This window comes from Anguilla anguilla, chromosome 1, assembly GCF_013347855.1.
Source record: "Anguilla anguilla isolate fAngAng1 chromosome 1, fAngAng1.pri, whole genome shotgun sequence".
NCBI classification, from domain to species: Eukaryota; Metazoa; Chordata; class Actinopteri; order Anguilliformes; family Anguillidae; genus Anguilla; species Anguilla anguilla.
Genome location: NC_049201.1, coordinates 59,070,928 through 59,096,977, shown reverse-complemented (window position 1 = coordinate 59,096,977; position 26,050 = coordinate 59,070,928). Strand labels below are relative to the sequence as shown.

The 26,050-nt window shown below is 36.3% G+C and overlaps 1 long non-coding RNA gene across 1 annotated transcript; it reads left to right on the top strand.

Moving 5' to 3' along the window:
• Positions 1–418: 418 nt before the first annotated feature.
• LOC118222931 lies at positions 419–25,445 on the top strand. The gene is made up of 3 exons (XR_004764363.1): positions 419–667; positions 14,475–14,615; positions 23,881–25,445. It is a non-coding gene; the product is annotated as an uncharacterized LOC118222931 (long non-coding RNA).
• The last annotated feature ends 605 nt before the right edge of the window (positions 25,446–26,050 follow it).

The following is a 26,050-nucleotide window of genomic DNA, read 5'->3' as shown; positions in this document are numbered from 1 at the left end:
CTGCTTTGCATGTGAACATATATTCAGTGAGATTTATCTTAAATAAAAGCTATTGTTTTAGACGGCTGTCTACCTTTCCAAAATCCAAGAATCACAATAAGTGAGGCTGCATAACTGTGGGGAATATGTACCCTACAAGCCCACAACCAAAGGAACATCCACCCTGCAACTACAGAACAGAGAATGTTAATAAAAAAAATCTAAACCTCTAGATTAAAGTGTGTTTTTTTTATTTTTAGAAGATTAAAGAATTTTAGAAGATTACATGTACTGCTTTAGGCCACAAATTCTGAGCTTGAAAATGTTACTTTTATCAAAGTTTGGGCCTTCTTTGGTTTTTCTCCCCCACTTTCTGGAAAAAGCTGAGTTTTTCTTTCTCTGGTTTAGACACCACACTGTGCTCAGCTGGGGGGCATCAAAGCTCCAAGTCCACAGATTTAGAAAGAAGAGCTGGATCTTCAAGGCTTTCAGCAGTACAGGGATGAGCGACAGTAAAGAGACACTTTTTGCCTTTCCTGAATACCTTGCATGGTGGAGAGAGGTTCTTGGCACTCTGGATGAAGCAGGAAGACAGAAGCAGAAGGAGAAGGTGGACGCAGAGACTTTGGACTCGGCCTTATTCTATTAAGTGCCTGATTTCACCTATGAGGGAGGGAGTCTACACTAGGTATGTTGGAAGTGTACATCTGATGCTATATATATATATATATATATATATATATATATATATATATATAATGCATGGCCTTCTATGGTCTTCTGAATTGTGCGGCCAGTAGGGTCAGGCTTGCTTGTCACAGTTAGACTACTATCATGGAGTATATTAGAGACCAAAGAATAGAAAGAGAGAGGAGGGCAGAGGTAACTCTGGATATAAGTAAATTATTGCAATTATATCAGGTACAAGCAGGTATGAAATCATTATTATATGTGCGCAGTAATCGTGACAATAACCCATAATAACCTTCCACTCATCAAATCTTTTGTCTTTGAGAAAGCATTTTACAGGGAACATTAGTATTGGTGCGGATAACTTGATTTGAGAGCCGCTCTTACGATTTCCACACTCGGAGGACAGCTGCACTCTCTTTATAAATAAAGCGCAACATCCATATCTCTCTATTGGCGTATGATCGTGGCACAGGTGAGCTTTCTCTGTCACAAACAAGCATGTCGTATGAGCTGCGACGTTTGTTTCTGTGCGGATACAGCTCATTTGAGCGCCTGTAATTATGTAACGCCAGCCGATAATTCCAAAAAGAAAAATGAAAACTGTAAATGCAAAATGATTATCACAGCGTAGAGCGATGAGCCAGCTTTGGATCAGCGCTGTCTGACTGGAGTGCAGGGGAGCGGACTGATACACAACTGTGTCTCTTCCCTCCCTCCCATGCACATATAATACACACAGCGAGCAAACCGTGCCTTGGGTCTGACACTCTGAGGCTGTACAGTGTCTCATTACGGTGGCCCTTCGGGTCATTTTTACCACTTATTTACCTCTTTTTGTTCCCAGCTGTGACGGTGGCTTGTTGTCTTTTTCATGGTTTAGTTTAGGTCTGAATTGTGCATGGCTGCACAAGAGGAGTGGGATTACAATCACCTACAAACAACAGTCATATCAATTCAGTTCAAAAACCAGATGTTGATTGATGAAAACAGAAGGCCAGATATATTTTTATTTTTATATTTGTTTTAACAGAGGTTTTCATTGCACTTTAAACTTGTGTGACCACAGGATGCTGTTACATACCTGCACTTTCCCCAGTGTGTGACTTCTTCATCTTCTTCTGTTCAGTATGGAATATTTGCATCAATGAAACTTTCCAGTTCCAATGGTAAATGAGGTACATGCAGAAAAAATTCTATGATTTCCTTTGTATTTGCATCAAAAAAAATTAATTGGGCCGTTTTACAGACTCATGAGAATATGATGCATTGGGATCTATGAAATTAATACTTTTAATTTAGGTTTCTGGTCCCTGAACCTATTCCCATGCATTTAGGTCCTTCTTAAATGCCCCATTTTGGGAGCAGAGTCCATACACACAATAATTTATAAAAATGGTTAAAATACAATTCTTGGAAATTCTTCTAAATACAAAGAATATTTCAAAGTAAAATAGGCAAGTACTTTTTAATCTGGAAAGAATCCAAAAGTGTAAATAAATTCATGTTTTTATATACAATATATAAAGCAAAACTTCAAAAAGGAAAATTATTCTGTGTAAAAGCATTTCAATGATGCTGTGAAAAGTTTTAATAATATATCTGTTGAATAATGCATGGACAGAATAAGTATTACTGCAAATCAAACAAGGAGCATGAGCCTCTTATACAAGAGTATCTTGCAAAGAACAGTTTTGTAAATAGCCATTTTTTAACCCCTACATTTTAAAATGTTAAATGAGTGTAATGATAGAAAAATTGTTATTTTGCCACATATGGTATACTTAATGAATGACCTCAATACATGGTTTGTTTTTCATTTTCCGTATTGCATATTTTTGTCTTTTCCTGAAATGTATATTCTTCCTGGATTACTTTTTGTCAGGTTGTAACTGTCAGTGTTAGACCAAAATAGTAAGTGCATAATAGCAAATTATACCTTTAAATAGTCAAATGTTATTTTAAGCATTTTTATGTATGTCACACAAACTGATTTTTTAAAATCATTGAATTCTATCAATCTTGTACTTTTGTCAAACACATTCATAGTTTGTGGTTCAAAGTTGTTATTCCAGTAATAACACATTCTCTAGAGCAGTGGTTCTCAACTCGGGCCAGAAAGGGCCGGTGTGGGTGCAGGCTTTTGTTCCAACCAAGCAGTTACACACCTGATTCTACTAATCAACCTTTGGAGTCTTTACTAAGGACCTTGATTAGTAGAATCAGGTGTGTAACTGCTTGGTTGGAACAAAAGCCTGCACCCACACCGGCCCTTTCTGGCCCGAGTTGAGAACCACTGCTCTACAGCATAGGTTACAAATGTATTGCTATGAAATTCAGTATTTCTTCATAAGTATTAATTTATGAAGATGATACATATATTCAACTAATATTGCCACACATACATAGCCTTTTTTGTCTGTATACATTTATACTTCTTAAGTATTTAAGAATAAACTCCATCTCAAAGACATTGCAACTTGCCTCTTAAAACATATTTATATGTCTTAATTCAAACTGTCTCATTAAAAGTGGACTTTTTATGTTTCATGAATACAGGCTTCTATAGCAAATAGTTTAACAAGCATACTGATCACAGCACCTCTTTCACATTAGTTTTTTCTTCATGGACACCCTTATTCAGGGTAATTGACCCAGATTACATTTTACATTTATCTTTTCGCATAAACTGAATCAGTTCAGGCTAAGCACCATGATGGCAGTGTCTCCATCTGGGTTTTGAACCTGCAACCTGTAGTTTTATACTCACTACACCACACTGGGAGAGTGCTCTTGTTCTCACTATTTTCAGCATTTCTGTTTTAATAGTATTACATCGTGTTGCATTGTGTTCCTTTCTTTGGTGAGAAGAGGGTCACTGTAGATATCGCATGTTACATAACTGACTAAAATATATGATGATACAATTTGCGTCTTGGCACCGTCCACAGTGTGTTACTGTAGAAGCTGTGACTTTGCCACAAGATATTTGCAGTTTAGAGCACTCCCTCAGGGAAAAGACCTTGCTTTCCACACCAGAATTATGCCATATTTAGCATATAAATTCATTGGACACTTAATTCTTCTGTTGTTGTTGAAAAAGTTTTTTTTTTTTTTTTTTTTTTTGCTATTGTTTTTTTAAATCAAAATATAGATACTTGCTCTGGAATGAGGGGGTAATAATTAGAGAAATAAAAGTGTTTCCATTTTTATTTTTTTTCTATTAGCTCATCTGTTGAACGAGCTAATATTGAATAGTACACACTCAATTATAATGTTTAAGGGCAAAATATTTTTCTAACAAATTTGTTAATCATATCCATAGACTACATTAAACAACCCAATTTAGAGTCTGGATCAGATCTAATTACAGAAAATAAGGTGTGTGTGTGTGTGTGTGTGTGTGTGTGTGTGTGTTTCTGTGTGTATATATTTTGTACATTAGCTTCAACATTCCAGAGCTCAATTACACAGTTCGAGGATCATGAAAATAATTCAAAATCCAAAATAGAATATGTCAAGAGCAATTAGTAATATAAACTGCCGGAAAAGTAAAATATGAAAAGGATCATTACAACAACATAATAGAAAATCTAAAACTAAATAACAAAATTGGTAGAGCTATTTTAGAAAATTAATATGCTTTATATATTATCTCCCTGCACATAACTATCATACATGATAACAATAGCTGCATTGTTTCTGTGCTGTATTTATTGAATTATCCACTTAATTTATTATCGTTGTGAGCTACATAACATAATATTTCTAAAGTCGCATGTACACATTGTAGACCACATTCTACAATGAAAACTATGTCAACAATTGCACTTGGATTTTATGCCAGTTTTCCATTTGTATTTTGTGGAAACAATGTGTTCAGTGTGAAGGGCTTTAGAATCATACATGAATTTGGAGACAACCTTATTTTCGCTTATAATCTGAAAATAAAATGTAGATCTCAATACTATAGCTGGAATACCTAGTTTCTGAACATTTCAATGTTACATGCATGAATAATATAATAATAATTATAGAATAATAATTGCTGGAACCATTCACAGAGAAATTGTAATATGAATATTAGCCAAATAAGCTTTTGAAACAGATTTTTAAGCCAGGCAAGCATTCAAGGGAAAGTTCAGAAATTTGATTACAACGGATTCAAAAATCTTTCATTGTTTCCCTTTTTCTCCTCTTCCCTCCCACTTTCTTTCTATCTTTTGCATTCTCTCACACACACTTTATCTTTCTCTCACATACCAACAAATTCTCTGTTATTTTTCTTTCTTCTTCCCCCTCCTCTGCTATCCATCTCACACCATCTCTGTTTCTCTGTCTGCCACCCCCCCCCCCCTTCTTTGCCTGCAGCTCTCTGGTGTTACTCTAGTCATAGCAGGGGGTATGGGGCAGTGGAGCAGGGGGGCAGGCTGAGGTGGGGGTTGGAGACTGCAGAATCAATACTGCAGAAATCCTCATATTTTCAGCAGAGCAAAAACACACACGAGTCCCCTTCCAAAATTAAAACCCTAAAGTCCTTCTTTATTTGTCAACATGCGCCTCATTCAAATCCAACCCCACCCGTGCCATGCTTTGCAGCTGAGGTCTGGATTGGTTAAGCTGTGACTGCAAACACCAGGGGACTGAAAGCCTTGTTTCCTGAGATTTTCTATTTCCTGCAAAAATCACAAAATGCATGTGTGTATATGGATATCACATACACATATATGTGCATATATCACATATGCATATGGACATGGGAGGCAGTATGAGAACGGTATAATGAACTGGCCAAAACTAGACAATGTGACATGATAACCTCTATTCATACCTTTATCAACACTGCATAATTTCTTTCATATAATTTTTTACATTCTTAAAAATCTCCAGTGGCAATTTAAATTCAACACCGACATCTAATGCTAATTTTAAACAGGGGGGAAAGGGGGTTAACTCCACTAAAACACTATAATTTTTTATTGGAAACAAATGTCGTTTCTCCAGACCCATGCTGAATGTGTAAATGGAGGTCACAAGAAGTGAGATTAGTTAGTTTTCTCCAACTTGCAAGGTAAAAGCCTGATTCCAAAATGGCTGTGCTCACTCTGCAGTATGACTGCTGATGAATCGGGCAAATGGTTGCTTCAGGTGAACATCAGCAGTACTTAAGCACGTTAGCACCCGTAGCATCTTCCCTTTTTCACTGTCACTGAGCACTGTCCTCCAGAGTGCAGCATAATTGTGCCCACTGTGCATTGCCCATCAATGCAATCTGAAAATGGTATGTGAACCTTTCAAGAAATAGTCAAAAGGCTCTCTTTCTCTCTCTCTCTCTCTCTCCCTCTCATAAGTCTTACCTGCAGTATAAACAGATAAAATAATTTTTTTAATAAACTCCATTTTGAGAGTTTCTAGTTATTTTTATTTTATTTTTTTCCTCTTTTTCCTAAAGCACTTGCAGTAGACAGGTCAGAGGGTCTATGTTGTGCTATTATATGCCATTCCCTACATTTGCCAATTTTTTATTAATTATTTTAAAACACTTTGAGAACCATAGCACCTGACCCCTTATGCAGAGGAGTATTCTGGAAGATAAGATAAGATATGTCATAAGATAACCTACAATTGTTTAGAAATATAGTGGACTCCACATTTCAACATTGGTTTGATCAAGACTGTTAATAAAAAATATCTCTTGGACTTGATTTCCCCATAAGGAGCATATGAAAAAAAAAATACCCAGAAAGATTTAATCAAACATTACAAATACATGTCCACAAAGGTATCCAGTGTGTTCACAGAACAGTTTTGTTGGCAAAATATTTCATTTTAAGGCAAGCATAAGTGTTAAATCCCCTATGTATACATTTTAAAATTCATAATCTAAACTGTTACATTTGTAAGGATGAAAAATGTTATCACATATAACATATCAATCTATATTCTCAACAGTAGCTATGCAGTTTCCTGTCCCAGTCTGTGCTTCTATTATTAGTGTTTACACATGTATGAGAGAGGAGAGACAAGCCTGTCAGAGCACGAGAGAGATTCAATGACAGCGTGGAACTCTGACTACCCTTTCCAGGGTGCTCCATGAGCACAGAAGGCAGACTGAACCCTGAGATACTGTACAGTAAGGGTGTGCTGCAGAGTACTTACACCTCTTCTAAATCTCATGTGTCAAACAAATCAAGGTGTGAACATTCTTCCTAGACTAAGGGGGATACAGTATGTGTCATTTCCAATAATCTGTTATCTGTGCAGTTGCATTCAACATAATTAACGTAATTTTGTTTTTTTTTTGTAATTTTTTTTTGTAATTTTTTGTTTTTTACTTATCAAATTTTCTGTTGCAGACTTTCTGGGGGGGAGGGTCTTGTTCTTGTGCACGTTGTCATTTTTTTCATATTCACTCTGCCCATTTTTCCTTTGGGAATATGGGTCTACAGGACTTCTCATGCTTCAAAAACTTGTTAAAGGGCAGAATCTTCACAGAGTACTACAATTTGATTGTCTGTATTTGGAATATGCTTTTTATGCAGAATACGGTCCCAATAAAAATTAATTCCATGTGCAGTTAAAGATAATTATTAATATATTTATCCCAGACTAATATATATGGGTTTGGGTTTGATTATTTCCCAGCAATTAAGTACACGTACACCCCAAAGAGCTGTGATGAAAAATGGAACAGTTGCATGACAGGGTGCTGTGATATACTGTAGCCTGGAGGTAAAGTCATTTCTGAAAAAGTCATTGTGTACAGTTCTTAATCTTGGTTTTAGCATATTTCAGGTGTTCAATGGTTGCATTTGAGCTGACTGAACAATTATGGTACCTATTAATTATATGGTGAATTATGGTCTATAGGACCCAATCCAGTCTTCCTGAGCCAAGGGGCCTAGAGTTCAGTTAGTATGTCAGTTTTTTAACAATGTAAGATTGTAGAATGCTAGCTGTTAGCCAATGCTAGCGGCCTTCTGATTCTCTGTGGGGCTGTGCTATTATGCACTTCAGTCAAAAAGAAAATAATGTGTGAATGTCCCCAACATTGGTAGAAGATTTAGGAAGTCAGCTACCTCAAGAGTCCTGATACATATCTTATGGCGAAGTTCTCATTAAATACACTACACAACATTCAGCATGATCTATATATGAACTTTTGGTGCATCAGAATTGTTTAGAGCCCATTCCAGAATCCACTGGAAGACAGGTGCAAATGAGGTAGTCACTACTTACGTGAATCTGAATACTTTTTGCTGTGCTGCTTGAGGCTTATTTGGTTCCAGATCTGTGTTCAGCCATTCAATATGCATCATCAGGCTTTCTGATTATCTCTGTAATCATGCTTCATTGTAAGAAAGGCATTTTATTAGGCTGGGGTTAGCACTGAGCTGGGAAAACAGGGAAAATAGAGCAATTTTCCACCAAATGACTTCCTTTCTCAAATTTTTCAATGGAAAGCATTGCAGCATGGCATTTTATAGGCTTGTCAAAAACAGAAGTTTTTAAATCTTTTTAAATTACCTCATAGAACATGTCATATATTTTGCCTATTTGTTAATTATACAAGTAAAATGATCTGTAAGCACATTATGTACATGTCATATTCTTAAGAATAACCAAACTAGACATTTAGGAACACAATTGTTTCCAAAATAACTAGTATAAATTTAAGATGAAAAATTAACAAGATAAACTATGATACTGACTGGCTTCATTGGTCTTTTGTTACTATGATATGAAATATTAAAAAATTAATTTGTGGGAATTGTCATGAAAAGTATTTGTATGATAGGAGTACTCAATATACGTAATTATTCATGAAAATGAGTCATTGTAAGACAAACATTACTCAATCTGGACATATACAGTATAAAAAACACTTTTTCAAAAACGTTTTTTTCTTCTTCATGTTTCAGTAAGAATACTTAAAGCATGAACAGTAGCATAAAAATTGATTTAATAGCTGAAGTAACCATCTGTCATGTAGTATAATCTTTTCTTCATTAACATTCTGAAGCCATAATATTACAATGACGTGCATTAATTTTTTTTTAAAACTTTGTGTGCCAGTAATAAGGTCAAGTTTACGATAAAAGCACTGAACTTGTTTTATGAGATGTTTTGAGTGGCATCATATTAGGATTTTAAATCAAATCATTCAATTTTTGGAAAGAATTAAAGCTCAGTACAAGAACTGAAGTGTTGATATGCAAGAGTGATGAAGATATTATTGAGATCCTTTCACAATAAACACACGGAGGTGAAGTAACTAGGATTTTTCTAGTCCCTCCTCTATAGAGCTGGACATTGGCAGCCCCAAAACATAATGCCACATTTCCATTGCCATTTCATATGAAACAATCTGACACAACAATTTGTGACGCACACAAAAAAATGAATATTGAGCATAAGTCTATCAGAATTTATGTACAGTGACAAGAACAGGCCATTCAGCCCATCTAGGTTTATACAGAGAGCACATAGGGGGGAAAAGACAATCAATGTTCAAAGAATGTAAAAAGCATTGCCATTTTTCATTTTGCCAGGCAATATTCTCTACTCAGTTCATTCTTAATGTACATGATTTAAATGGGATTTCAAGCTTTCAAGTTTCTCAGTCACAGAAATAATTAAATACATGTATACATATCAGACTATATTATAAACCTATTTCAAAGTGTTCAGTCACAAAAGCATACCTCCAATAGGTATGTCTGCATGTAAGTGTGTTCATGCCTAAGGGTGTGTGTGTGTGTGTGGGTGTTTGTGTGTGTGTGCCTGTGTGTGTTGGGGATGTGAGTATATGTGTTTGTTTCTGTGTGTCTAAGCTGGAGCTCCTGGAGCATGGATGAAGTGAATCTCTTTAAGGTTACTGGCTACTGAGCACTCAGCGGGGAGTCTCTGCAAACCTGCACACAAATGTCATCTGTCCCCCAGCGTCCCCCAGCCCCTACTGCCCACAACATATGGCCTTATCAGGCCTCGGGGACGAGGGGAAACAGGAAAACAACCAGTAAAACAAATGAGATGCCGACCATCATCTGCACTTCTCAACAGCTGTCCCCCAGATAAGTGAGAAATTTGAAATGTAATTTTCAGAAGATAAGAGGAGATGTGATTGTTGCATTATCTCTAAATACTCTCCTCTGTCAAGACACAAGACCGGATGCTCGCAGGATGGGGATAAATGTCCTAAGCAGCCTAGTTTCTACTTGTTTGTTGTAAAGCCTCTCACAAAGTCATGCCTCTCTCTGCTTTAGAGAGAGAGAGAGAGAGAGAGAGAGAGAGAGAAAGCGTGAGCGAGCTCCTCCTCACTGAGAAGCCAATTAGTCCTTCTTTTCCACCGCTGAGGTTTAATTAGCGGTGTAATTGGGTCCCCCTGCTGTGCGAGGGGCCAGAGAGTGAAGATATGCAAAGCCACACAGGAGCTGAACTGCACTATTTTGCTGCAGACTTAAAAATAAACAAGTCACTGAGACACAAAATTAAAAAACAACAAACGATTAACACACTGTGTGCTCATCAGCCAATGAGCCAGTATCTTGTGTCCATGTGTAGAAAAGTTTGGGAGTTGGAGGTGGAGGGAAGGAGATGGTTAATCTTTGTAATTTATGGGAAATTATAATTCAAAAAAGCAGCTTGAAGGTTTTTTTTTTCTTTTCTAGCTTATCTCCAAGGCTAAGTAAGTTTTCATCCAATACCCACTAGTACAGTATTCTGATAATTGTCAAGGAACATCATGTATTTATTTCACACATATGGGAATGAATGAAGCTTGCAGGTTTCTTTTATTCAGCAAAACAGCAGTGGTCACTAATTCCTTGTGTGCTATACCTAGAACCTAGAAAATCCGAGTTTTATTAGGAACCATTTATAAGGTCATATTAATTCATTATTAATTACTGAAACTCTGTTGAAATCGATTTTCTATTTTTATTTATTTTATTTTTTTTACAAAACTTATCATAAAGCAGGTGTTTCAGACAGTGTTTCTCAAGTTTATCACGTTTTTTTGCATTGTGTGTCCTAAATTAATTTTTGTGCAGTATGTCATATCTAGTCAGGATAGGCACTGCAATGAATGTTACGGATTATTTTATAATTATTGACAGTTATTTAATGGGTGTGTGTGGGTATATTTGGATATTTACCTTATGGGTATATAATGGATTGATTAATGGATGTATTGAGTTTACAATCAATAACAAGTTTACATTTTATTGCATTTAACTTTTTAACTGATACATTCCTGACACATTCCAATCACTATTCATTTCCTCCAGTTTAGACTTATACTTTTTCACAAACGTAATGCCGAAGCCTCAAGAAATGACAGAACAATGACTCATTTTCCATTTTGTGGCTTTATTGACAAAGGTCAATAAAATTATGTTGCTTTTATTTTTACAAGAATCTGTATTTTATGGATATTTTCACTGAAGTACAAAGGCTTTCTGGGTGTACAAATACTGTGCCACTATATGTCAATCATAATTATTCAGTGATTTTAATTGTTCCACAGTTAGCATTGCTATACCTTTTTGTCATAAAATGTGACTGATATGAGCCAGCCAGCAAGATGAAAAAGTAATTCCTTCCAGAATGGACTAATGATTGCCAAAGGAACATACTGTATATACATCAACATCTTTTATGATCACATAGCAACGAGGTTGAAAGATCTTGAAATGTACATTTCATAAATGACCCTGGTCACACATAAACAGTCAAACATTTTGATCCTTGACAGTCCTGATTGTCATTGGCAAAGCTTCATAATCTAAATAAAGTGTAAAAAAGAGACAATTATATTGTGAATTTGAGTTGCACTAAAACATCAGCTCTCTCAACAGCTTGTTCATGTTTTTTCTTTTTTTGCCAAATTTCATCCTTGGTGTTTAATTTGCTCCCAATTTTTTTGAATACCCCTGCACCATCCTCCATCTGTTCAGGAGACTTCCCTCCAATGCGCCAACCAACACAACTTTTCACCCTACAGTCCACCAGCTGAGCTGCACAGTTATCATGTCAAATTAGTATACTATGTGGCACAAATAGACTGCAGGCACCCGATCGACCAGAGGAGTCTCTCTTGAGCAAAGAACAGGGATAATCCCAAAATAAAACTAATTTGCATTTGATGACACAATGACTGGTTATGGACCATATTGTGGGCTGATATGGTCAGCACTGGATTAGGTGTTGATAACATATCATAGAACAAATCTCGGTTCTTAGAATCTGTTTTTTTTGGGGGTTTTTTTGCAAGGTGTGCATCTCAGTGCCTCATTTTGAATCATATGTTAATTGATATTTATTGTAGTTTGCGAAACAAAGCCTCAACAACTGTCAACTCCTTTCAAATCACCTCACCCTCCAATGAAACATAATTAGGCCAAAATAAATACCCTTCCAACAATTATGCATTGTAATTCCTAACAATTATGCAGTTTGCAATCTACATTTTCATCTCCTCTCCGTAGCACCACAAACAATACACAAATCAGCAAAAATGCCCTGCAGTCACAATTCACATAAAATTAACACAAAAATGCTAAAGTCTCTAAAATTAAAAGACTTCTGAGCTGTGGTTGAGGATGAAAATGGGCCAGCTAATCATGAAATTTGCAGTAAATGTAATAATCTAAAGATCTGATCCATTGTAAAGACTTGTGGAAACTCCATGTGTGGGGAGAAAAGCTGACAGCTGAAATAAATGAGAGTCCACCCTACTCCAGAAAACATGCATGCCAGCACTGCCACTGCAGCTTCCAGGATCTGTGGGAATGTGAGTCTTTATGAACCCTGGAATGAATGCAAAAGCCTTGTTGTCCCTCACTGGACCAATGAAAAATACTTTTTAGTACAACAATGTATTTGATTTTTTGGGGTTTACTTTATGGTGAATGAGAGATTAATCTGTTTTAGCATTTTAACCTTTTTTTAGTGAGGGGTGGTGTCTGAACATAATAAATAATGAAGAAATAGCATTAATAATCTTTTTTTATTATTAAATGCATATAAACATACTCATGCATGCACTCACACACACACACACACACACACACACTCATGCAGACAGAGAAAAGGACAAAGGACACAAATCAGAAATCAATACTCTATTTCTCATTGCTGCCATACTTGTTTCTTGTTTTTAACACCATTGTATTTGCAGCACATAAAATCTTTCTCAAGGTATTCTGTACTGAATGTCAAAGCTGTGGTGTAATTGTCGTATTTTTGAGAAAAACTGTCTACAGTTGGAACTGCTTTAAACAGTCTGTTGCTTTAAATTGTTCATTTTTTCCATACAATACTAATTTGTGTGTGAATGCTTGGCTTTCATATTTTGCACAAACCATATATTTTCCTTTAATGGTTGAGCTGAACAAGCAAAACAAGTTTGTGTTTAAATTATGTTGCATGGCTTCAAATTAAAACATTAAAATAGCTCTGTCCTCTCTTCAAGAGGAATACTGTTGCCCAGGTTACTTTTAACATAATATACCACCTACAAATGGAATACAACTGACAGTTGGTGTTAATTAATTAGTATTTTCAATGTAATGGCCAGTAGTAATGCTTGTTAGTATTTTCAATAAATTTCCATGTGCAGTTGTAATATTTAAATTAATTCTGGCATGAATACATATAGCAGAGTACACTCTACAATGCGTAATGTGTTTATCTGTAATTGGGTGAGCGTCATGGTGAGTTAGGCTTGTGTTTAAATGCTCTACCATCAGCCAGCTCCAGGCTGCAGTTCCGCTCGGCATTTTGGCCATGGCCAATACACACTGAAGGAACATCAGAGCTTAATTTCTGATATGAGAAAGCAGTATTTAAATGTTTGTTTTGATAAAATAAATATTAGAAATATCTTTAAATAACTTGTGACTTTCAAGAGATATCGATCCATTTAGACATACAATTTAAATCTGGCTGTTTCGCTACTTTCCCTGGCAGTGGGAGCTATCAATTGAATGGTTTTGTGTATTACACTTGGACTAGCATTGCTTTTGCTATGTGGTTTCCTATAGCCTTGATTACTGCTATTAACATTTTGTTACTGCAACATACACCATGAAACATCTTGATCTGGGCATTGTATCCATATAGTAATCATAGAAATAATAATGCTTTATTGCATTAAACATCTATTATGTTTTTTTATATTATTATTACAACCCTGCTTATGTCCTTCGGTAAAGTGCACCTTTAATTATAACACTTTATCAGCTCATTTAATACTGTATGTCTCTATGTTTGTGTTTATTAGAGAAGAGAGCAATAAAGCTGGCTGCTTTTATTGGAGACTGTCTGAAAGAGGTGTTTCCTCGTAATTGCACACAGCCGACTCTAAAGAAGCCGTTGATGAAACGGATACTAGAAAGGAGAAAAAAATCCATGGTCGTTTTTTTCTTCTTTATTTCTTCTTTTTTTTTTCTTGAACTCTGAAGCTATGGAACTCCTTTCAAGTTAGCCACCAAACCATGGATAATGGTCCCCGCTGAGCTGCGCTCCCAGCTCCCAGGGCCCTGGCCGTCCCGTGGATTGTTTCTAAATAAAAGCATGGAAAGTGGGCTTAAAATATCGGGGTGCAGGGTGCCCCCCGTCACCCCCTCACCCACCCAAAACCTCCCTAACCCATCTGCCTTGAGCTGAGGATCACAGAGTGGGAAACAGCCCCGGTTCACTGGCACTCTAAATAACCAGACACACTGAGCATCCTTTCTCTGAACACAGCTTTAAATTAGATATTTTCTTTTTACTTTTTTCTTTCTATGTGTGTTTTTGAGGTGTATCCCTAGTGGCGTGGTGACTTTGGAGCACACCTCAAGTCCAAGAGTGAGTGGGCCTGTCTGTGGGTCTGTGGCCTGACAAGGTTGCCATGGTTCTCCTCGGTGAGAAGGGACTGTCGGCTTCTGATCCTGACTGAGGTGAGCGCCGTCTTTGACTCCTGGCAATTCATTTACATTGGATTAATGATTTATTGACAGAGCTGCAGTCCCATAGACTTATATAATAAACATGATAAATCATAAATGAATACTGTGTTCATTTAAACTGATCTGCTATGTAAATAAGATGAAATGTGATGAGGTGAAAAAATGTTTATTTCATATATGTGAATTTGATTTGAAATGTAATGTTGATTGACGAAACAAAATGACAATAAGCTACAATTTACTCCAATGGCTGAAGGAAATATTTGGTACTTGAAAGAATTGTGCACTTTGTGATCCTTATTGGTTGACTCCTGGTGACAGCTTGATATCTGAGTAATGAAGGTTTATATTAAGTGTATAGGGTTCAACAGAAAAGTAATAACCTGGATATATACTCTATGGATTTCTCAGTTTTCTGTTTTAGACCTTTGATTATATGACTTCGCTTTCTGCAATACGCACACTGATTGTTGATCTTTGCAGAAAACAAATATATTTGAACGACATGTTAGGAGAAACTGTGATACTGTTTGTCTTTCATATTTAAAAAGAAACAGAGCTACAATGGTTTCAAATTAGGTTTAAAATTTAAAATATGGCAGTATATTCATAGTGCCAAAAAGGACATAGAAATAATAAAAATTATAAATGGCAGCTTTGTTGAATCTTTCAAAGGTCTGTACATGCATTTTGTGAAGTTTGTATTTTTATGATGCGAAATGCCTACCCTAGAGAGGCAATTTAATATTGACAAATGATGGATAAAACACTGAACTCACTATGCAGCGGTTTCAGTAGCCATTTTCTTCCTTAAATAGATAAATACTTGCAATGTCAGGTTGCTGCAGTAGTTTCTGAGAAGGGAAAACAAGATGGTGTGGTAAAGCTGCAGACAGACTCTGTTCAGATGGGCATTCTGTGCAACAGACTAAAACTGCAGTCCATTTCCATAACTTTTCATATTTACTGATGTAAAAATGAACTGAAAATAAATGTAGTTAGCTATGACTTCACTGGGGCTACATTACATTTTGGGCATTTAGGAAAGGATCCAGCGCAATGCATACAGCTTCCATTGTTTGTACATACAACCCATTAATACAGCGAGATAAATACTGAAGCAATTCTGGTTCAGTACCTCACCTGGGAATCAAATGTACAACCTCAGAGTTGCAAGGCCAGTCCCTAACCATTATTTAAGTTCTGGTCCACCACTATCAGTCACAAGAAAATTATACTGTGACTGCTCTTATACATACTCACACTGCTCTGATACTGCTACCGCACTGTTACACACTCGTGCGTGTACAGACACACACACACACACACACACACACACACGCACACACATTTTCCACACACATGTAGTACATACAGCATACAAAGAAAAACTCCTACACAGCATTCAAGCACAGAGAGATATTGTCTCATACATGCCTGCACGCACTTTCACATACAGTTCCAGTCAGTACAGAAAAAGCATTCAACATTCTATCTGTCTGTCTGCTGTATGTCTGTCTATACATTTGTTTCACACTATATGGTATGAGAGAGCTGTATGCAATTCCTTTTCTGCCCATTTGAAAAAACAGACAGAATGTTAATAGGTACACCCCATGTCTACATTATTTCCAGTCCCCGTGTTTTGGCAGTACGTTTGTAAGGAGATCATTGTGGTCCCATTTCCAGTCTCCCTGTTTTCGCTCCATCCTCCCCTGCGGCTCTTTGTGTTCCTCTGTGGATGGGAGTGCCGGATGGCTGAGAGTGTTTATGGAGCGCAGACACCTCCATCTCGAGCCACGGCGAGATATAGCCTTACTGCAGCTCACAGACCGAGCTCCGGGCTCTCTGAAAAAAGAGGCAGTGCAGGAGGAGAGGGCACCTCCCTGTCTGAGACACAACCTTTCAAAAAGACCCATAAACAGCACCGGCTTTTCAAAACAAAAAAAAAAAAAAACGACTTAAGCAGTGAAAGGTGTTAATTATTTCCATAGCAGGGGAAGACAGGAGGAGAGGAGTGTGTTGGGGGAAGGAGGGGAGAAGGGCGTCTGCATTTTTCATACGAGGGGGAGAGACGCCATACAAAGAGTAGGTTTCTCATTGTCCAGAAAAAAATATAAACAGATGAGTTGTGTCTTTGATTTGTTCATGCTTTTCACTCCACTCAGCAGGGATGTACTTAAGTGCTGGCCCCTCTTTCAGTTTGGGGTAAATAGATACCATGGACCCTGCATGATGTGATTAGACTTCTCTCCTCTTCACACCTCGCAGTACCCTTTTTCCAGAAAATGGGAAAATTATTATTTTTGTTTTCTGTTAATATTAGACTCTTTTCACCTTCCACTCATGATTCGATTTATCGTTGATTGTCTGTGTGTGTGTGTGTGTGTGTGTGTGTGTGCGTGCGCGCACGCGCATGTGCATTTGTGTGTTTGCGTGCACATGAGTACTAAGCATTAAGGCTGCTGCTATGTGATGCCTTGAAAATATACTACATGCATTGTCCAATCTCAGTTGTCCACTGTCTTTGTTCCCCACATTACCTCTCCACCTTGCCTACTAACCAGGACATGAAAAAATGATTTCTTGATGCTGCATGATCTGAATATATAAGCATATTAAAACAAAAAAATGTGCATGGGGGAGGGGAAATTCTGAGCTCAAGCCACTAAAAAGATATATTCTTGACTAGTTTGAGAAAAGCAAAAAGGCCAGTTCATTAATTCTAAAATGGATCTGTGAATCATTTTACACAAAAAACAAGTCTGCACATTAGAAAGTGTCTTCCTGATACACGTTTGCATATGGTTCATTACAAGGCTTTCTGCTGCAGTCCTCCTTACCTTCTGAAAATCCTCTGCACCTAATCCCCTCAGCTGTAGAATTACGTCTTTAACCTTTCTGAGGAAAAAACTCAGTTCAGTTCCAGAGCTGAAGGAGGAATGAAACAATATTTTCATTTATATTTTCCCCTCATATCACATAATGTTATACAGAGTAATATTGTAATAATTCAACATTCATTCATAAAGCTGTTCTTAGATCAATGATAGCTGTTGCATAGCTGACATTTATGTTCATATTTAACGGTATGATCCACTAAAGGGTGAGAAAAATCAATTCTTATTTTTTTGAAACTGCATTTATAGGGGCGATATAGCTCAGGAGGTAAGACCGATTGTCTGGCAGTCGGAGGGTTGCCGGTTCAAAACCCCGCCCTGGGCATGTCGAAGTGTCCTTGAGCAAGACACCTAACCCCTAACCCCTAACTGCTCTGGCGAATGAGAGGCATCAATTGTAAAGCGCTTTGGATAAAAGCGCTATATAAATGCAGTCCATTTACCATTTAAAAATGTATTTCCCCAAATCAGCTTAAAGATAACTTATATTCTAATGTTGTATTTTCTTATGAATATGACTGAGCATTTGGAATATGAATATTATTCATGTATTTTGATTGTGAGATGGTGCAAGATATTTTCAATTTGAAGCAAATAAAGGCTTTACTCAGAACATTCCCAATCATCCTATTAATTGTAAAAGTTAATACACAGAACAGTGTTGGCTATATGACCAAATCAGTCTCTGTTAAATTAGAAGGTAATGGAGCTATGTATCTGGTAGAAATGTGCAGTTGAATACAGCTTTACATAGATAATGGATATCCTCATTGTCCCTTAAAGAGATTAAGACAACTGTTCAGACGTACTTTTGAATCTCAATTGTTTCTAATCTGCCCACAAACAGCCCTGAGACAAAATGGTGGAAATATTTCCAGATACAATGATGGTCTATTTTCATTCTTATTATGTAAAAATGTATTTGCAATTATAAACTGTAATTATTTAAATAAATATTTTCATAAATATATAAATATGGTTCTGACACAATTTTAGTTGGTTGATTTAAAGAGGAATGAATAAAAATAAATAAAGGCCTACGGTATGCTAAACAGGTTTAATTAGAGGAGGGAAATTAGTTTGCTAATGCATTTTTAATAAAAGAAAGTATGGCACGTGGCTTTGCACTGATGTTCAAATAATCTACAAGTGGGGAAAATAATGCACAATTTTGATGAAATAAAATTGAAATGCAAAATGTGTGACATTCCAGCAGATATGTAATTTTGGTTTCAAACAAGATATTTTACTGTTACTATTGTTTTAATCCAAACTGCATTAATCTGGCAGGTTGATACTTTCATTTTCTATAATAGCAACTTTTCATGACCACAGTCATGAAATACAATGTGAACAATAGACATTGATCACTCGAGGTTTTACAAAGCCCACCCTTCACCTTAGAATTGACATATGACACAACCCTGCGCACAATGGCATCATCATTTATTGATTCAATCAATGTGATTCAGTCAAAGAGCAATTATTATTTTTATATGTAACTGAAATCAAAAAAGATTGCACTGATGCCGTTTTGATATGTTTCTTATAAAATTATCTCCAATAAACCCTCAGGTGTTCATTACAACCAAACAGTCAGTCAAACAAGAATAAATTAGAGCAGAGAGCAAATTAGCATTCAATAAAATAATCCATTGGTTACGTCTGTGTAGTCTGAAATGTTGAAAGTACCTATTGCTAAAATATTCCTCTCTGAACAGTAAGTCTTAGTTTGTTACACTGAAACAATAACTGTGCACAGTGAATAAAAAATGCTCTGTTTTCAGATTCACAAAATGATGTAAAAAGGAATGTTTTTTTTCTCCATTGGAAATAAAAGGTTCTGAGGTCCACAGTACCAGAGCTCCAGTTCGTACTGTATATGACACCTCGTCAAATGTTCATTTCAAGGGTTCAATTCACTGAGCTGTGCTTTGACTATTATACCTGCTTGTAGAGAGGGTGATTGTTCCAGTCTGACTTCACACTGATTCTTTCATTGGAGTTGATTTGTTCTTTTACTCATAAAAGAACATGGAAGGACAACATGCAAGCAGTTTTTTCCCTCCACCATTTTGGCCAGACTGAACTGGTCTAATTATTTAATCCAACTGTATACACGTATTCTGACCCATTTCCCAAAGCATTGTGCACACAGTTACACATTTGAGTGGCATGTGGGCTGTTCTCTGCTTTGCTGTTACTTTCTAATCAAGAGCAGAAACCAGAAAAACCATCACAAGCACGGTCAGTGTGACCTGTTTTTGAAATGTTTGTAACCATAACCGCTTATTTTTAAAAATATATACTTTCATGTCTTGGTTATTTTCTGTGATGACTCCCTCTTTGTTTGATTAGATAATTCAGGTCTTTATTGCTGAGTGCCATAATTTTCAAAGATTGCAGCTTTCTATGACATTCATGTGATTGACATAATTCATTCAGAGGTTATGAGCATGGGTAACCTCTAAATATTAAATTGTTTATTTGGATTTAATAAAATGTCCAACAGACAATAGGAACCAAAAATGTGACTGGTACTGTTGTGAGTACAACATTACAGTGTGACGGACTCTCTGCAGAGATTTTCTGTCATCAGATGCCAGGTGCATTCTTTATGTTAACAATAGCATTCACAACAACAATGTCAGCTGTCCATTAAAATAATAGATTTTTAAACTGCTTTATATGTGGTGATCATCTACTGCTGAATCTGAATAATGCATGTATACATGTGTGCTAGTGATGAGGAAAATACATATACATATAAAGACATATGTCATTATCAGTAATCATTAATTGATTACTTAGATTAAGCTGAATTCCTTCCAGTTTGTTAGCCATGTCCAAAAAGTAGTAATAGGCAATAGAAAAGAATATTGATAATTGACAACAGGAATAAAGGGTGCTTTCTTTTCACAGACAGGAAACTGAAAATGTCTAATCTCTATTTCACATTACAAAAAATATAAAATCATCAAGCATTTAAGATGGCAAGCACAGTTAATAATATTTTACATTGAATAGTGATTATTAGAAGAGTATGTTTTCCCTGTACAAATGCAGTTACTGTGTGCTTGTGAACACTGAACTCCATTGCTAATTGGCTATGTTTAGATAATTCATGAGAAAGCAAGGACAAAATCATTTTGTGCAGTGCATTTAAGATTGAGTATTTTTAAAAGATATGCCACCCATGTTTCTTTGCTGTAGGTTTAGCTTTGAATTTTTTAGGATACAACTGACTACATACAGGACACATACAGAATGGGAACACGGATCGTAACACTCAAAAACTGCCAATACCAAGTTGTTAAAATCTATTCATTTTTTTAATTCATATAAATCCTATACAATTTTTATGAATATAAGTACTGTTATTTTGACTGTAATTCTATGAGTACATCAATGAGTTTTGCTTTATATTCCATTTGACTGACATTGTCTTATATGACATGAGTACATCAATGCTTTTTTAAATGTAGTAGTCACATCACCTGTCCTGTGTATTGCTTTCTGAAGAAAATAATACTTTTACGACCATTTTGATTGTGGAACAGTTGGTAGAGAAGAAGACCTTGCAATTGTGTATACGTTTAAAAGACATAGAACTCACAATAACAGTAACCTTCATTTAAAGTTTTATTCATGTACATTGATTCATGTACATTTGAATTGTGTTAACTGAGCATTTGCTTAAAAGAGCGATTGATTTGTTTTTTATTATGTGTGTGTCCATATTTACTCACAATGATTACTCACAGTTTGTGTAAAATTATCTGAATTATCTAGAATACTTAATGGTCTGTCTTGCCCTGTTTATTAAGTTTCACATTTTACATAATCAGTGATGCAATGCAATTTAAACAAATATATCACCATATGCTAAATAAAAAGTGGAACTGTTATGCACTAGAACTCATCCTAACGATGCTGAATTGTTTCAAGGTAGCTGCATGGTAAAATGTCCAGTGTTACTTCAACTCGAACAGTATTAATTCTGGTATATGGGAACAAATGTTATCTATAAAGAGTTAACACTGGACATTTATATGTGTAGAAATGTATAACTAGACAAGTTTTGACCAGTTTGCTAAATGATTGGCTTTCATTTATGTTAGTTTTTATCTTCAATTTATTTTCATTATCATGTATTTTCATATTCTGCAGATCAACATGAAAAAGGCTATTGATATGTTGAATATGACATATAGAAATGCCTGATGCATATCAGAGATCACTTAATTTTGTAAATAATATACTATTGAAAAGGATACAGAGAATGATACTTAGTCATTAAACTTCTTTTGAATCTTTTAAAATCTTATTTAGGTTTGATTTTTATTTGGAGATGTTCAGCATTTTTGTCTTTATTAATAACATATATTATTCTAATATGTGGTATTATGACATCTTTGTTAGCTATGACTTTCAGTGTAAATGTTGTAGCTTAATATATTAATATATTGTTGAAGAGTATTTCATTTTTTAAGGGGTACATGAAATTTATATATGTGGTGTTTTTTTTTTTTTTTTTGGTAGGATGCACAAATGTCAAAACACTCCATAGCTACAGTGTTTTGGAAATATTATTATTTTGATTCTTAATTGTCTGTGTGTTGCAGTTTCATATAATGACAGCTAAATGTGCATTATTATTATTATTGTTGTTGTCGTTGTTGTTGACGTCATTGTTCTTATGATTGTAATTTTTTTTAAAATTGCTATTGCAGCTGCATATGATGCAGCAAATCCCTGCTCCGAAAATTAACATTGGATGTTACAGGGAATCATATTACAGCATTGTTCTTTTCTATTCAGCAAATCTGCAATGTTTAATGTAGGTTTCTCTTAAAGGTGATCAGATGGCATTCTTAAGCCTCCTTCTCGACATGCAGGCCAAACAATGTTGCAATCTCAAAGCATTTCATTGCTAGGTATTATTGTTATGGCAGTGAATGTTTTATTTTCTTATGGAATGCAGAACTGTTTAAATCGGGAATATAGAGGAGAATGTTTCCGCAATCCAATTCAGTATCTGAGCACAGACATACCTGAGTTCTTTGTTTTTCCTTTTAACATTGCTGTTGCCATTGCTGTGGGGGGGACCACCATATTACCATTTTTCATATTGATTGTTCAGTACCATAACAAAAGCATAGGCCTCACGCTGAGTTGGAGGGGAAAAGAAACTAAATGAATTCCATTGTCACATTTTGCTTGGTGTTGATTTGCAATTTGTTTATCTCACTCACAACACAAAACTGTTCACTTGTGCTGTTTTACTACACTTTCAAATGAGCAAGCTATCTATTTGTTTCCTTCCCCCGATCAATACAAGAGGCCAAAGGACATTAAATCTCATTAACCACACTGACCAAGGGATAGAGTGATCTGTTTGTGGGTATGAAGCACTTCAGTAACACTGGGAAAAGGATGATGCACAGAGTGACCTCTCATACAATATAGGATGACAGGTGTCTGACAGCCTGCTGTGAAATGTGCTCATGTCATGATATAATGGGGCAGAAATGTAGAGAAAATGGTGTTGATGAAGATTATACCCTCGGTATAGGAAGCAGGAGGTTGATTCTCTGAAGACTGAAATGCTATAATTACTGGCTTGTGAAAATTCAAGGAAAAGCATTTCATGTGTCTCTGTTGTGCAGTGATTCAATATTGCCACAACGAAGGTTGGAATGTTCCCAGTTGGAAGAACAGAGATAAAATGCACACCCACAGGAGCACAAAAGCAGATTCATACGCTTGCAGATAAAGTACCAAATGCCTTTGCTGCCTTTCAAGCCCATAGGTAGTATAATGTACTCTGGTGTGACCAAAACACTCTAAAATTGGTTTATATTCATTATGGAGAGAATATATTTATTTGCTGTTATTTTGATAGTACTTTTGAGTCAAAAATCTATGCTTTGTCAGAGCAATCCATAATAATGTTTATGGCTGCAACATTTCATTAAAAAGTCATTAGTAATGTTTTAGATATCAATTCAATTTTTGTGCTAGTGATGACAAAATCACACACACATACACACACACACACATCCATGTGCTCACATGTGCATACTTAGGCATGCATGCAGAAAACTCAGTCAGGCACATATTCAAGCAGAGCCTTATCTGATCCATGTAAAGCTGGAGCAATCTGTTGTCATGCGGGTGGACATACCACCCACCTCCCACACTGTGCTGTGCAAATATTCATGCTGCGTTGAAGTAAGTTGGTGCACAGCTGCAACATCACACCAAAGTGCTGTGCGAATGTTGTGCTAGCTGGGCACAGCCATGCATCTATGTGGCATGGGAACTGAAACACATACATCCTCTCACCACCCCAGACCTGGTGCACAGTCCTCTTTCCATCGGGATGAGCACGGAACACCCCTCCAGCCCAGCACAAAGCTGGGAGCCTCCAGAGAGCCCGTGTGCCACACTCTCACTTCCAGTCGCCTGTGCAGCCGCCAGCAGGATATGGGTTCAGGACCTTTCCTGGCACAGAGGTCAGAATGCATAATCTCCAGAGTACACAAGTAGGTTTAAGAGCACCACTTCCTTTCAGAGGCAGAGAAAGGAGCCCCGCCCCTTCAGTGCTCAGCATCCATTCAGCCATTTCCCAGGGGAGGCAGCACCTCCCTCTCACATTCATACTCCGTACAGAGCAGCCAATCACATCCTCTCTGCGTCTGTGACCTACACTCCACAGAATGGCTATGAGTGAATGCCTGTGACTTCCACACTACACTCAGGCCCACTGGGAGAGAGCAGGTCTTCCATGCTTAATCCTCCTTGTACATATAGCTTTTGTAAATTGGCTTTCTGAACTATCTTCTGGGAGTGAAATGCACTTAGGAAATGAAGAATGATGTTGGGGTTGCGTGCACATGACAGTTTGTGTATAAATGTGAGAGTGGTTGGAAATGTGCGTGCGGTGAGAATGTGTGTGTAATTCTGTGAATGTGTGTATGCATGTATGTGAGTGGTGGAAAATGTGTGCTTGCATGCATGCGTATGTGTGTGTGTGTGTAATAATAATAATATTAATTATACTTGATTATTATTATTATTATTATTATTGAATAATACTTAAATGACCCAAAGAATTAGAATAGTTATGTTAAACGTCTTGATAAAAGAGTTGAGACATGTCATAGTCCCACATGCAGGTTGTTATAATAACTAACAATAATTAATAACGAATCTCTGTGGTTTAGGACTATATGTCATTCTTGGGTACTGTACTGTGCTGCTAATGTCCTGTGCTGACTACAGAAAATGATTGTACTGCACATGAAACTGGGTTGCTATGCGTTATAAACATGCATGGCTCTGCTCTGTTTACACAGATGCTGGCATGTCAGTTAAGTGGGCCTATCCTCACCCTTGGTTAACGGTGAGACTTCCTTTCTGAGGTAATAGGTGAGGTACATGGTAACACTGAATCCGAAAATCATAATTCCATTATGAATCATCTTTATTCTTTCATCCAAGACTGTTGGAATGACAGGGAGGCCTATGGATCACTAGTGAATCCACTTGCTTCCATACTCTCAGTAAACTGTTTGTGTTTCAAGGATGAATGAGTCCTAAAAAGTGCTATTCTGATGTTTTACCTTCCTCATTTAAGCAGAGATATTTAACATAGAGTTGGGGCTATTCAGTCTCAGTGTTACAGTACTTCTTCCTTATTTTGTGTGAAGAATTTAAGCCTGAACTGATTTTTTACTATTCATATAAACTGTACATCTTTGGTGTTTGGAGGTAGCATCAAAAGAATAAATGTTGTATTGTGGAAATAAAATACTTGCTTAGTGTTGAATTAAGGTTGTATATTTAACATCATCAATGAATGTTGTCTTGGAATAAAATGAAAATTCTACAAAATAAATACATGGCTACAAAACTACGAAAGTATAAATTCACTTTTTTGTTTATTTTGCTCACTTTTCTTGAATGGTAACCAAATTGGTTTAATTACTGTAACAATTTAGGCAAATAAATTCTGTATACACTATGAGAGATAAGAAATATTGTCTTTTGCATAAATGGTCAAACTCAGTTCTGTTGACTAAGTTGTATTCTTATACAATGATCAAACAATAGAAGTCTGACAGCAGACCAGACATAAAAAATGAGTGTTATGCAAAATGCGGTGGATAATCATTCTTTAAGGATTTTCAATAAGCAATCATTAGTTTAAGTGGCATTACTGTGTTATTTTTTTCAATTCCTTTAACATTTCTCATGTAAACAGTCATTTGTTCTGGTTTCATAAAATGCAATACAAACAGTTAGTTAGATTTAATCTAACCCACAAAGATGTGCTGTTACTATGAGTAAAGTGTTTCTCTTTCTTCAACAACATCTGAACTGAAGGTAATTTATTAATACTTTTTAGTTAATGTTGTCTTTATTCAATTTACAGCAAGTTCTGGTTACTGCTTTTCTTGTGAAAATGTAAAGGTACCAACAAAGGCACAAAATGAAAGCTAAAAGTGTGTCGATGTGATA